This window comes from Elephas maximus, chromosome 20 (genome assembly GCF_024166365.1).
Source record: "Elephas maximus indicus isolate mEleMax1 chromosome 20, mEleMax1 primary haplotype, whole genome shotgun sequence".
NCBI classification, from domain to species: domain Eukaryota; kingdom Metazoa; phylum Chordata; class Mammalia; order Proboscidea; family Elephantidae; genus Elephas; species Elephas maximus.
In genome coordinates, this window is record NC_064838.1 from 36,398,167 (window position 1) to 36,411,472 (window position 13,306).

Consider the following 13,306-nt stretch of genomic DNA (forward strand, 5'->3'; position numbering starts at 1 on the left):
AGTCCTCTTCCCCTTTATTGCAATAGTCCCTGTCATGGATTGAATTCCCCCACCCCACTGCCATCGAGTCAATTCCGACTCATAGTGACCCTATTATATCCCCCCAAAAATGTGTGTATCAATTGGGCTGGGCCGTGACTCCTGGTATTGTGTGATTTTCCTATATGTTGTAAATCCTGCCTCTATGATGTTAATGAGAGAGGATGGGTGGCAGTTGAGTTAGTGAGGGAGGATTCAACCTATGATTGGATTGTGTCTTGAGGCAATCTCTTGAGATATAAAAGAAAAAAGCAAGCAGAGAGACGGGGCACCTCGTACCACCAATAAAGCAGCACAAGGAGCAGAGGAGTTCTTTGAACACGGAGCCCCTGTGCCTGAGAAGCTCCTTGGCCAGGGAAAGACTAAGGACAACCACCTTCCTCAAGAGCCAACAGAGAGGGAGAGAGAGCCTTCCCCTGGAGATGATGCCCTGAATTTGGACTTGTAACCTACTAGACTGTGAGAAAATAAATTTATCTTTGTTAAAGCCATCCACTTGTGGTATTTCTGTTATAGCAGCACTTGATGACTAAGACAGTCCCTTTCTCCCTCTTGCAATAATTCTTTTGAATAAAGTTTCTTCTTGCTCAGTTCAGATTTATTTTTTATTTGACAGTGTTAAGACAGGCTTCCATTAGAGGCCTGGGCCCAAAGTTCTTTCATCTTCAATAAGGCACTTATGTTTTCCCAGCCTCTGTTCTTTCATAGGAGTCCTTGGGTGGTGCAGATGGTTAGGCACTTGCCTACAAATGTTGGTGGTTTAAACCCACCAAAAGGCACCTTGAAAGAAAGGCCTGAAAGTTCACAGCCTTGAAAACCCTACAGAGTGCCCTTCTACTCTGCATGCATGGGGGTTGCCACGACCTGTTGCCATCGAGTCAATTCCAACTTATAGTGACCCTACAGTACAGAGTAGAACTGCTCCATAGGGTTTTCAAGGAGCAACTGGTGGATTTGAACTGTTGACCTTTTGGTTAATAGCCGTAGCACTTAACCACTGTGCCACCAGGGCTCTGGATTGCCATAGCAAAACCAAGGCAAACCCATTGCCGTTAAGTCGATTCTGACTCATAGCAACCCTATAGGACAGAGTAAAACTGCCCCATAAAGTTTCCAAGGAGCACCTGGTGGATTCAAACTGCTGATCTTTTGGTTAGCAGCTGTAGCACTTAACCACTACACCACCAGGGTTTTCCTGGATTGCCATAAGTAGTATTAAAACAAAGTCATATTAAGCCAGTAATAGAAATGAATTGAAGTTTATTTAATATAACCCGTTGCCGTCAAGTTGATTTTGACTCATAGGGACCATATACAAAAGAGTAGAACTGCCCCATGGGGTTTCTAGGGAGTGGCTGGTGGATTTGAACTGCTGACCTTTTAGTTAGCAGCCATAGTTCTTAACCACTGTGCCCACCAAGGCACCACTTATTTAATATACAATTTGCAAATTGGGGTAAATTTTCGACCAGAGAGTCAAAAATGTTCCGAAGATGAGAAGAACTTCCAAAATTCTTATACTAAATCTTAGCGGCATTGCCATGAGGAAAGGGCAGAACAGAACTGATAAGCAATTTGTGGTCAAGAAAAATTTCATACAGCATTGTCTTGAGAAGCAATTAAAATAATTACTGATTTACCCTAAAACATAGCTCCCAGTCTGATCCTTGGAGTCTGTTTCTTGAAACTGACTGAATTCTTCAAAAGACCACAATGCCCAAAGAAAAACAGTTTTACTAGTTTATATAGACCATTGTTTGGCTCAAAAGTGGCTTTTAGAAAACAAGTTTCTTCTAGGCTCAAGTTTTAAAAGGACACCTAAAGGCAAATGACCTATGTGGATCACCCTAACTCCATGGACCAAGAAATCTAGATTCCAGGAGAATTCAAACAGTTTCTCAAGGAATCTACTTGATAGCGGCTGGGTTTTGTTGTTGTTCTTTCATATGTAAAATCGGGGTAGTACCATACCATCTATCCTGAAGGACCGTTGTGAGGATTAGAGCTAGGAAACACTACAAACATGGTAGGGCATCAACAAATAGTAGTCATTGCTCTGTTTTAAGTCTATAGAGTCATATCAGGGTCACTTTGTGAAGAGACTTTCTATGCCAGATTGAGTTTATCACATTCGCTGTTGTATTTTCAGCACCCGTGGTTAAGTACTCCGCTGCTAACCCAAAATTCATTGGTTTGAACCTACCAGCCGCTCTGTGGGAGAAAGACATGGCAGTCTGCTTTTGTAAAGATTTTACAGCCTTGGAAACCCTATGGGGCAGTTCTACTCCGTCCTATAGGGTCGCTATGAGTCAGAATTGACTTCACGGCAGTGGGTTTGGTTTTTGGGTCTCTCCGCACTGCCTCCGTAGTGGTCCCCTGCTATGTTGGAGGTTTTCTCTCCTGGAAAATGGGAATGATGATAATTCCTGTCATCCTCTGAAATCGGAAGAGAATGTGGGGGCATTTTTTTGAAAGTTTAACGGCCCATGTACACATTCCCACATCCGTTAAGGCAGAGAAAGTCTCCGTCCAACGGCTCTCACCAGGTAGCCTCGCCCACCCCCTGATGCCCCGCCTTCCCAAGACTCAAGTTCCTCCCCTTCAATCCGGTGCTAGGGACTCATTTCCCCAGGCTTGCGCGTTTTTTCCTTGTGCGCACGCGCACCGCTCTCCCCACCCTGGTGGGGCGGGGCCATGGTACGTCATTGGGGCGCGCACTGCGGACGACGCTGTGGTTGCCGGAAGTTGAGCGGCGGTAAGTGAGCCGCGGCTGTTGAGGGAGTAGTGGGGGTCCTGCGGGTGGGTTTTGGAGGCTTAGGGAGAGGAGGGTAGTTCAGCGATGAGGGTCTGGGTGTTGGCGGGACTCAAGCTCCTCCCCCGCACGCCCCTGGGCGGTCCTTCCACCTGCCGGGCGTCACTGCCTCCCGCTGTCACCCTCTCCAACAGTGTTTTCTCAGGCTCCTTCAGCCCGGGCTCGTCTGACAAGGAAAACGAAAAAACAAACCCGTTGCCCTCGAGTCGATTCCGACTATTAGTGACAAGGAAAGCGCCTGCTAATTTCTTAAATCAGTTCCTCCTGTTCTTGGGCAGGGAGTGATCAAAATCTCCGGTGTTGGAACACAGGAGATGGGACACCTGGGTTTCATCCTGGCTTTGCCCAGATTTCTTGTGTGAGTCTGGCACTTGTCTCCCCTCTCTGAGCCTCTCTTCCCTCATCTGTAAAATAGGGATGTTTATATGTCATTTGGGAAATGAGAACTCTAAGGGTGTTGACAGCTAAGGTTCTGGGATGCTTGGGTTTGGTCCAGGGGTTGCAAACTCTAATACTTAACAGGAGTCAGATAAGGTAAACGATAGGTGTAAGAAAAGTTCTTTGTCGGAAATATAATCAGACTTTTATTTTGACTGAACTGAGTTTTATAAGCACAATACTGTCATGATATTGGAGATATGAAACCAGAACTCACTGTGCAGCTGAAGCCAGGCATACCTTTGGCTGTCAGTTTGGGACCTCTGGGTCCCGCAGTCCCTTTTCCACTGAATACTTGGGTCTCTTCTGTGACATCCCTGCCCATTGATTAAATTTCCACAGTCCCAGAAAGCGCACTACTTCTGGTTTCTCCTGTTTGGTTTTCCCCAAGTGCTGTCTCTTAAAAAGTCATACGTGGAGCTGAAAGCTGTTACCCAGTAATCTCAGCTTATCGTCCCTCCAGGCTCTTAAAATCTCCCTTCCACCTAATTGTCCTGCACATCTTTGAAAGCTGCTAGTTTGACTTCTTTTCCTACCCTCTCGCCTTTATGCTCTTTCAAAACCAGTGCCTACGAGTCGATTCCGCCTTTATGCTAAGTATACTTAATTTAGCTACCCGTGGTAAGCTCCGCAAGGACAGAAGATTTCGTCTTGTTTTATTTGTTGTTATATCCCCAGCATCTAGAACAGTGTCTAGCATATTATAGACATGCAGTTAGTAGCCAAAAAAAAACCCATTGCCTGAGTCGATTCCGATAGTGACTTTTAGGACAGAGCAGAACTGCCCCATAGAATTTCCAAGGAGCGCCTGGTGGATTTGAATTGCTGACCTTTTGGTTAGCAACCGTAGCTCTTAACTACTACTCCACTAGGGTTTCTATCCAATTAATAGTTGTTGAATAAATGAGTCAAGCAGTTGTGTGTTTTCTGTGTGCCAAACACATATGTGTGGTAGGCTCTGGTGATATACCAGCAAAATAAGATAAGTAAGGACCATGCTTTCACAAAGCCTGCTTTTTGATGGTGGTGGGTGGAATCATCAATAAACAATATTTTTGAAGGGTGGTGGGTGTTATCATATACTGATCGGGGCTATGAAGAAAAAAAAAGTAATGGGTTGTTGAGTAATGGGATTGGGGGAAGTAGAGGGCTATTTCTAAAAAGCTAGCTGGTCAGAGAAGTCTTTTCTGAGGAGGTGACATTGGAGCTAACACCTGAATGATGAAAAGGCCAGACTGTGAAGGCTCATCCTGCCTGACTTTTCCCTCTCTCCCCAACTCTGTGCCCCAGTCTCATTAAACTGCTTGCAGATTCTGTCTTGGCTACACTCCTTGTTTGTGTTGCTCCTGCTGTTCCTGCTGCCTAGAACACCCCCACCCTTTTTTTTTTTCCCCCTGGTCAACTCCTTCCTGCTCCTTATGTGACACGATTTTGAAACACCTTAAGGAGCTGAATACTGGGCTCTCCATTATTCAACCACAAGGTCCCTTTTCTGTTCCCAGCCAAACCAACCAACCAACCGAGTGCCATCGAGTCGTTTCTGACTCATAGCGACCCTATAGGCCAGACTAGAACTGCCCCATAGAGTTTCCAAGGAGTGCCTGGTGGATTCAAACTGCCAGCCTTCTAGTTAGCAGCTGTAGCACTTAACCACTAGACCACCAGTGTTCCATAATAGAAACTGCTACTGCTGAGTGCAAAAGGTTGGCAGTTTGAATCCACCAGGCACTCCTTGGAAACTTTATGGGGCAGTTCTACTCTGTACTACAGGGTCACTATGAGTTGGAATCAACTTGATGGCTGCAGGTTTTTTTTTTTTTTTTTGCTGAGTGCCTGGCAGTGCACTGCAATTTGGGAATGCAAAATTGAGTAAGATACATATCTCTGTTCTCAAGGAGTTTACTGTTTTTTAAGTCAAGGAGATAGACAACAACAGTACAGTATGAAGCTATTGTAGAGGTTTTCTAGAGGGGGACTGAGGAACGCCCGTAATTCAGGCTGAAGCATTAGAGAAGGCTTCTGTGAGGAGGTGATGTTTTATTAAGTCCTAGGATGAGTAGGAATTAGTCAGCTGAAGAGGGGTGGGACGTGGGAGAGATGATACCGCAGACACTGGGAAAGGCATGAGCGAAGGGTTGTAGGTGAGAGGGCAGAGCTGGAGTGAAGAGTTTTAGAATAAGAGGTGACTGTGGAAAGGCAAGTGGGAGCGAGATCATGACGGGCATGTAGTAGTCATGAGCACAGACTTTGGAATCAAAGATACTCGTGTACAAATACTGGCCTTGCTAATGAACTAGGCTTGTGGCTTTGGGCCATCACTTCCTTTCTAAGCTTCAGTTTCCTCATCCATAAAAAGTGGATGTGTTAACCTACATCCCAGGGTTTCTTTGAGAATTGAATGAGCTGATGTATTACCCACTTGACACTGGTAAATAGTAAACACTCAAAGAATAGCAGTTAGCATGACAATCTAAGAAGGTTGGACTTCATTTTTAAAGCTATGGGAACAGGCGGTGGGGCACTAAAGAATTTTTAAGAGGGCTGTGATATGCTCTAGTCTCTTTTAATTTACCCGGGCAGCAGTGTGGTGATTACATTGGACAGGGCAAGACCAGTAGAGAGAGCAGTCAGGGCACTGTTACAGTAATTCCAATGACAGAAATTGAAGACAGAATGATGTCAGTGCAGTTGCTGTGGGGACTGAGACAGGTGGGTAGATTTGAGAGAGAACAGGAGGTGGAGTTTTCTGGATTTGATAAATGATTGGGTAACAGGGAGAAGAGGAAAGCAGGAATCAGGATATTGGGAAAAGATGAATTCACTGTGTGGTAATCCCTGACTACCTCTGAGATTTTATTTGGAAGCCTAATTGGCCTGTCCTCCACTTTTACCCATGGATGTAAATGCCTTCCCAATGCCTTTCTTCTCCTCCTTTCTCTGTCTATCCTGTTCCCACCTTTCTCCAGTGTAGTTAGGCCTGCTTGTGTAATCAGGGTAGAATGCAGTGGTTAAGAGCTTGGCTGCTAACCAAAATGTCAGCAGTTGGAATCCACCAGCTGCTCCTTGGAAAACTTATGGGGCAGTTCTACTCTATCCTACAGGGTCGCTGTAAGTCGGAACTGACTCGATGGCAATGGGTTTGGTTTTTTGGTTGACTTTGTTCCCAGGAGTGTTGTTGGTTCAGTGGTGGAATTCTCACCTTCCATGAGGGAGACCTGAGTATGATTCCTGGCCAGTGGACCTCATGCACACCCACCAGCAGTCTGTCAGTGGAGGCATGTGTGCTGCTGTGCTGCTGAACAGGTTTCAGCAGAATTTCCAGACTAAGATGTGCTAGGAAGAAAGGCCCGATGATCTACTCCTGAATATCAGCTAACGAAAGCCCTATGGATTGCAATGGAACATTGTCTGATCTGAAACCAATCAGGGGGATGGTGCAGGACTGGGCAGTTTTGTTCCGTTGTGCATAGGGTCACCTTGAGTCCAGGGCTGACTCCACGGCAGCTAACAACAACAAGGACGAGAGCCTTGTTACAGGTCTGTTACTAGATCTCAGTCCATCCCCCAAACGATCCCCTTTGGGACTTCCTCACACCTTCTTCATCCTAGTTACTATCCTTTGAACATGTTCATCTTCATCAGTCCCTCTTCGAGTGCATGGTATAGAAAGGAAGTCCTTTTTCCTCGATGTGTCTGACCGTGCAGAGCAGACTGCATGTTTTTTGCAGTAACCTAAGACCCTTTCTCCCGATTTTCATCGGGGGATGCATCAGGCTCTTAACAAGCATCCCGTTACCAGGCAGGCCAGCGGGGCCCTCAGAGCTGCTCAGCGATCCCCTTGTGTCCTCAGGCAGCCCATTCCCCGCTATGACATCCACGGTGTCATCCCTCTCCTCACGCTCCTGCTGTGTCTTTTACTTCATGAGCCGTAGCCATCAGTTAAGGCTCCTCAGCTTCTATCATTTACAAGCTTATCTCCAGCTGACCCTATCATTGTGCCTTTTATTCTAATTCTGTGAAAGAAGTGGTGTTTGTCTTGAACAAGGCTGATTTCTCTACCTGTGCTTCAGATTCCATCTCCTTTTCTTTAGGGACTGGTTCCATCATTTGTTCCTTTTCTTTCCTGTGTCACAAACGTCTCTCTTCTAAATATCCTCAATTTCTTCTCAATTTGGAATTTACAAAACACCCTCCCATTAACCTCTGCTGTACTGCATCACTCCTCTTTCTGGCCACCGTTCTTGGGAGAGTTATCTGCAGCTTTAACCTCCGCTTTCTTAAGTTATCATCCGCTGAAACCCTGCTTCATCCCCTCCACGCCACCAAAACTGCTCCCCACGTCATCAGGCCTCTGCGTTGCTGCAACTCCTTCCTTATCTTTTGACTCCTTAGCACATCTCATGTTGCTTATATTCCTTCATTTTATGAAAACTAGTCCTTCTTTGTACTGTCTGTCTGGCCATTTACCCCCTCAGTTTGCATTGTGTGTTCTTTTCCTTCTTTTGACCCACTTTCTTCAGGGCTTTGCCCTCTACTCTTTGCTCTTCTCAACCATGGCTTCAGTACTCATTCATGTACCCATGACACCCAGCTCTGTAACTCAAGCCCAGATCTCTCTCCTAAGGGCCAGCCTGTAAATTCAACAAGTCCAAAACCAAGCTCATCATTTTCCCTCCAAACTTATGATTCTTTCCATCCTTTTTATCTCACATATTTCCCTCCTTCCATTTAATCATCCAAAATAGAACCCTGAGAGTCATCCTGAACTCTTCCCTCTCATGCCATCCCTTCTCTCTCCCAGGCCAGGCAGTCATCTGAGTTCCACAGATCTTACTTCCTTAATGTCTCTGGATGTGTTTCCTCCTCTTCTTTCCCTCCACCACTGCCTTAGTTCAGGCCCTCCTCACTTCCTGCCTATTTTCCTGCATAATCTCCAAGCTGGGTGTCCTGTCTCCAGCAGCCTGGCTCTCACTGCTGTGTCTCCAATACAAGCTGAAGTGCCCTTTCTAAACTGCAGGTGTTTTCTAAAATACAAATCCATGGCTTATCAAATTGCTGTGATGACATTCCTTGTCTAGCTTTCCCTCAAAACTATTGGCTCCTTAAAAGTAGAGACCATAGCTTCTTTAAGTGGGCAGTGGTGGTTCAGTGGTAAAATTCTCACCTTTCAGTGTGGGAAACCTGGGCTCAATTCCTGGCCAGTGCATGAGGAGGCTTACATGTTGCTATGATGCTGAACAGCTTTCAGCGGGGCTGTCAGACTAAGGTGAACTAAGAAGAAGCACCTGGTGATCTACTTCTGAAAATCAGCCAGTGAACACCCAGTGGGTCACAGCAGCCTGATCCGCAGCCAGTCACAGGGTGCAGCCAGCCAGCGTCTTGTTCTATCGTGTGTGGAACCAGTGTGAGTCAGGCCAACTCCATGGCAACTAATGACAACAATAGCTTCTTTCCCAGTGACTCCTGAACTATACCATAGGGACTAATATAAACGTTTCTTGAAGAAATAACTCAGTGGAAACCACTATGTCGTTAGCACGTATTTTGTTGGTAATATTAGCCCTCACGTTTTACGTGCTTCCTGTGTGCCAGATAGACGCACTTTCTAACTGAATCCTCTAAATAACTACACGATATGTGGTGTCCTGTGTTACAGATGAGGAAACAGGCTCAGAGAAGTGCAGTGACTTGCCCAAGGCTATGTGGCTAGAAAGTAACAGGCTGGATTTGAACTCTGGTGTCTGTGGCTCATGAACCTGTGCTCTTCCCAGTGCCTCCTACTTCCTGCATGTAACAAACGGCATTGTTGCGGAGTAGCTTTTTTTTTTTGGATCTACATATAAGGCCTTATATTTACTGCTACGAAATTTTAATCTTGTTAAAATTGACCTGTCATTCCAGGTGGTCAGAATCTTTTTAAACCATGATTTTTTAAATCATCCATTGTACTACCTCTTTATTTCTGCTTTATGTCTGTAGGACTGATAAGCAAACCTAAATTGTTATCCAGGTCACTGGATGTATTTATATGTCTGTTCCTCTCCTGTAAGGCCCTAGTTTACATGAACTACATTTAGTAACTTACACTTAAATAGGGAAAAATACGTAGTAAATGTTGATTTCAGGAAGTAGCATATGATTAAGAACTGATGGTACTGAAGGAAGAAGTCCAAGCTGCACTGAAGGCATTCGTGAAAAACAAGGCTCCAGGAATCGATGGAATATCAATTGAAATGTTTCACCAAGCAGATGCGGCACTGGAGGTGCTCACTCATCTATGCCGAGAAGTTTAGAAGACAGCTACCTAATCAACTGACCGGAAGAGATCTGTATTTATGTCCATTTCAAAGAAAGTTGATCCAACAGAATGCGAAAATTATTGAACAATATCATTCATATCACATGCAAGTAAAATTTCGCTAAAGATTGTTCAAAAGCAGTTGCAGCTGTGCATCGACAGGGACCTGCCAGGAATTCAAACCAGATTCAGAAGAGGACGTGGAACCAGGAATATCATTGCTGATGTCAGATGGATCTTGGCTAAATGCAGAGAATACCAGAAAGATGTTTACTTATGTTTTATTGACTATGCAAAGGCATTTGACTGTGTGGATCAATAACAAATTATGGATAACATTGCAAAGAAGAGAACAAGAGGATGCTGCACAATTTAAAATCAGGAAAGACATGTGTCGGGGTTGAATCCTTTCACTATACTTATTCAATCTTTATGCTGAGCAAATAATCTGAGAAGCTGGACTATACGAAGAAGAGTGGGGCATCAGGATTGGTGGAAGACTCATTAACGATGTTCGATATGTAGATGACACAGCCTTGCTGAAAGTGAAGAGGGCTTGAAGCACTTACTGATGAAGATCAGAAACTATAGCCTTCAGTATAGATTACTTCTCAACATAAAGAAAACAAAAATCCTCATAACTGGACCAATAAGCAACATAATGATAAATGGGGAAAACACTGACGTTGTCAAGAATTTCATTTTACATGGATCCACAATCTGTGCCCATAGAAGCAGCAGTCAGCAAATCAAGTGCCATATTGCATTGGGCAAATATGCTGCAAAAAACCTCTCTGAAGTGTTAAAAAGCAAAGATGTCACTTTGAGGACTAAGGTGCACCTGACCCAAGCCATGATATTTTCAGTTGTCTTATATGCATGGGAAAGCTGAGCAATGAATAAGAAAGACCGAAGAGGAATTGATGCCCTTGAATTAATGGTGTTGGTGAAGAATATTGAATATACCATGGACTGCCAGAAGAACGAACAAGTCTGTCTTGGAAGAAATACAGCCAGAGTACTCCTTGGAAGTGAAGATGGCTAGACTTTATCTCACGTACTTTGGACACGTTATCAGGAGGGACGAGTCCCTGGAGAAGGATATTATGCTTGGTAAATTAGAGGGTCAGCAAAGAAGAGGAAGACTCTCAACAGGATGGATTGACACAGTGGCTGCAACAATGTGTTCAAACATAACAATTGTGAGGGTGGCACAGGACTGGGCAGCGATTTGTTCTGTTGTACATAGAGTTGCTATGAGTCCAAAGTGATTCAGCAGCACCTGACAACAAGAAATGTTCGTGAATGTTCATTTATGGATGAGTAAATGAATTAGTAGACAGAAATAAACTAGAGAGGACCAAAGACCAAGCCAAAGACTTAACAGTTATCTCTTTTCATAGTAGTATCACTTCATTTCTTAATCAACACTCTCTGAGTAAGATTACTGTATCAATTCTTAATCCCTCTAATTATGTCTGTGTCCAGGTTGCTGTCCCTCATCTTATTTACTAAGTTGTCTGGAGCAGCTTTGTTAGAGACCTTGCGAGGTCCACATATCCTCTCCCCTGTGTCTGTGATTCTTCCCTGATTAATCTTCCAGCAGCTGAGTATGAGGCAGAATCGACTCTACAGCAGTGGGTTTGGTTTGGCTTTTTTGGTGTCTATGATTCTTCCCTGATCAAGGCACTAATGCAGTTGCGCTGTCATGACTTGATCTTGGAGAAACCACACTAGTCTTTTGTGATCGCCCAGGGTCACTACATACAGATGTACAGGTGGTACACTGCACAAGAAGCTACATCTAAGGGTGTTCCTTTTAGATCATAGACATCATGGGTGCATTTTTGTAATGATAAGTTTCTGGCAGACAAGGATAAAATGTCTCGACCTAGTATAATCAGTATATTATAACTAATTCTAACAAAAGGAAGTCAAATGTCATGAGGAAGGAGTGCCATTTCCTAACTGTATAAAAGGTGGCCACGTGGCACCTTTTCTTATTCTCATATTTGAAAATCAAACATTTTTTGAAAACCTGAAATCAAGTGTTTGCTTGGCCCAGTCTTTTAACACCTCTCCCATTTTCCAGGATTCCTAAAGATCACCAGAGATGAAAACAACAGAGATGCTGTTACTCAGAAGCAAGCCTTCACAAGTCAGCCAGCTTTTAGGAAACCATCACAGATTTTTAGTTGTTGGCTGATGTAGGGCTCTGTCATGATTCAGGTGAATCCAGGTGGCTGGCCCTCATGAACAGAACGTCACCAGTGACCGGTGCAGGGAATAAAAAGAACTCAAATGTAGGCACACTGCCCCCATCTTCCTTATATGCTCTTTTGCCTTTTCCCCCTGCCCCTGACACTTCTCACCTTTCATTCTCATTCCCATGCCTGCTCGCCCCACCCCAACAATGCTGGTATCCAGTGCGCACATTGTCAAAAACAGGCTGAAGGAGACCAGATTGCATGTGAAGGATAAGGATTTTATAGCAGAAGGAAAAAAAAACAAAAACAACTCCTGGAAGTAACCAATCAGAATGATGGTTACAGTTTGGGGACTGCAGACATGACTGCCTGCCCCTGTCTGAAGTACAGAAGAGCCAATTCATGTCATTTCTATGGGGGTAGAGTTGGGTCAGGACCTTGGGTGGCACAAGCGATTTATGATCCGCTAACAAAAAGGGTGGACAGTTTGAATCTACCCATTGGCTCCATGGAAGAAAGACCTGGCAATCTGCTTCTGTAAAGATGACAGCCAAGAAAAGCTAATGGAGCAGTTCTGCTCTGTAACATGTGGGGTCACCGTGGCAGCTAACAGCAACAACAGAGTTGGATCCAACGGAGGTAACAATTACCTTGACTACTTATGTCACTGTTGACACAGAAGTCACTTGACAGCAAGACACCAAAAAAGCCATTTTGTGTGCCTTGGTGTCTTGTGGAGATACCAGTTTGGCTCAGGGACGTCTTGACTCTAATGTAGTTTTTAAAAGGAAGCCAGGCTTCTGTACCCAGCTGGTTTCCCTGTAGGAGTCCTGAGTTTTCATCTTCTGAAAAAGCCTGATCTTTCTTCTAAGTTTAGAAAATTTTTCCCCTCCTTTTGGAAGGGAAAGCTTTTTTATTCTCCCCTTTTAGCCTTGCAAATTGTTTCCAAAGCTCACGGAGCTCCAGACGCATAATTAGTCTATACAACGCACATTGGTTCCATATGCCAAAGCTCCCACCTCCCCACCCCGGCCATCTCTACCTCCCTTTTATACATCAGCAGCTGAGAGCAGATTCTGTTTGTCAGCAGGACTTGGTCATGTAGTTTGGTGCTTATTTTGATGACTGCCAGAGCTCACAGCCCCACAGCTGGGAAGATGAACTAGAAGCCTGTTCTGTGTGCCCCATTTTGGCCCAGAGAAGGTTATTCACAGCCAAACTGCAGCTGTTCTGGCACTTCTGCTAAGTGAATGGCCCCATGTGGCCCAGAGAAATTGAACACAACACTCTTAAACCCTTAGTGCATGTTCCTTTGGACTTTCCCGCAATGACCTGTAGCAGGAAGGAGACCGACCATTTTGTTTTTAATTAAACCTCTGCTGCATTCTTGCAGTGCCCCTTTGAGGGAGGTGGAACTTATATAAGGATGTTGCAGGCCGAGAACGTTTCCATAGTGAGCCTGGGAAAGGGCAGCCACGTTAGTCAGGCACTGTTGGCTAATATGGGGGAGTG

General features: G+C 44.7%; 1 protein-coding gene across 6 annotated transcripts in view; it reads left to right on the forward strand.

Moving 5' to 3' along the window:
• The first annotated feature begins 2,729 nt into the window (after nt 1–2,729).
• Nucleotides 2,730–13,306, forward strand: part of ATG7 (autophagy related 7) — a 298,659-nt gene continuing 288,082 nt past the window's right edge. For all 6 annotated transcript variants that reach the window (XR_007514390.1, XM_049861840.1, XM_049861839.1 and 3 more), the window contains exon 1: nt 2,730–2,794. The gene's annotated coding sequence lies outside the window, so the exon portion shown is untranslated. The remainder of the gene's footprint in view (nt 2,795–13,306) is intronic.